At 35.2% G+C, this 1,359-nt stretch overlaps 1 protein-coding gene across 4 annotated transcripts in view; it reads left to right on the top strand.

Annotated features, from left to right (window-relative positions):
• The window catches only part of LOC109545699 (CREB-regulated transcription coactivator 1), a 17,992-nt gene extending 16,661 nt beyond the window's left edge, over positions 1–1,331 (top strand). For all 4 annotated transcript variants that reach the window (XM_019916530.2, XM_019916528.2, XM_019916529.2 and 1 more), the window contains one exon: positions 621–1,331. The gene's annotated coding sequence lies outside the window, so the exon portion shown is untranslated. The remainder of the gene's footprint in view (positions 1–620) is intronic.
• Positions 1,332–1,359: the final 28 nt, after the last annotated feature.

The raw sequence follows: 1,359 nt of genomic DNA, 5'->3' as shown, positions 1-1,359 counted from the left end.
CGATAACTTCGAAACTCCAACTGTTGCAATTTTCAAATGCCGGATTCTTATAGAAGAGACACTAGTCGAAAATGATGCTGAGTTTCAATAGATTCCGAGTTCCGGTTGATTTTCTAGAAATTTTCAAAATGTACGTGATGTGTCTAACATGCAAGTCTGCCGCACAAGATTAATAACTTAGAAACTCACTCCAACTGATTCAATTTTGGAATCCTGGATTTTTATAGAAGAAGCACTGGTTAAAAATCCTGCAGAAGTTCAATATATTCTGATTGTCGGTTGATTTTCCAGAAATTTTTAAAATTTTTGCCATGTCTTAAGGTGCAAGCTTGTCTCAAAAGAATGATAACTTTGAAACTGCAACCGATGCTATAATGCTGAATTTTATCAGAAGGGTCACTAGTCCGAAATCGTGCATAGTTTTCATGCATTCGGAATTCTCCGTGAATTTCTAGAAGACTTGAAATTCACCGGTGCGATCACAATCGAACATAGAAGATATCGGAAAAAATTGAATTAGAGTGTCCATACGAGTTAACTGTGTGGCCAATGCACAATTTGTGTTATGTATATTAATCAATGAGCACGCTTTAGAATTGTATTTGAATTCGTTGTTCCAGGGACTTTCCTCTGTAAAGTCGTCAATGTCCACATGCGTGCCAGATTCGCATCATTTTTCGATATTTGATCTGGACTACTAAGTGTGATTGTTAGGATTAGTGGACTTTTAGCAAAGTGTTACCAACCGAAGATGCGCCGTTGGGACAAGAACAAAATCGCGTAATGTTGATGATAGAAAATGTTCATTCTTGTACATTAATTGTTCGTGTGAGTCTGCGGAAGGCCAGATCTGGGCGGGAATTCTGCCCGGTAAGTTTTGGCTTTTTCCCAGACCGATCTCTTATCGGTAAATCATAATCTTTGTTGTCTCACAATTTCAACGTGTAGGATTTCGGGCGTTTAGATGTGACTTAAATGGAAAACAATTAATATCAAAGACTGAAGGTCTTTAAACGACTGCTAAAGATATAACGATTTTATTTGGGGAAATTAGAGATAATTACTTTACCAAATATTTATAGATTGGTTACATTTTTTATATATTGTATAAATTGTTTACATTAGGGAATAAATGAAGATTTTATATAACAAGTGCCGACTGGCTGACGATTTTTTATGTTTGTACAGACATTGTTTATTATGGATTTATTGTTTGTTTTTTTTGTTGTTGTATTGACAAATCTCACAGCTTGTATCCAGGCATGGTGGTTTTTAAGTGTTGTTACTGCATAAATCACTTTTTTTGTTGAATAAATCCCGGTATACAACAATTTTTATGCGATACTTTGTGCTTGTATG

The sequence above is a fragment of the Dendroctonus ponderosae genome, unplaced genomic scaffold (assembly GCF_020466585.1).
Source record: "Dendroctonus ponderosae isolate FM_Combo_2020 unplaced genomic scaffold, Dpon_F_20191213v2 Dpon_F_20191213_10, whole genome shotgun sequence".
Classification (NCBI taxonomy): Eukaryota; Metazoa; Arthropoda; class Insecta; order Coleoptera; family Curculionidae; genus Dendroctonus; species Dendroctonus ponderosae.
The sequence above is the reverse complement of the archived record's forward strand: the minus strand, read 5'-3'. Positions and strand labels throughout refer to the sequence as shown.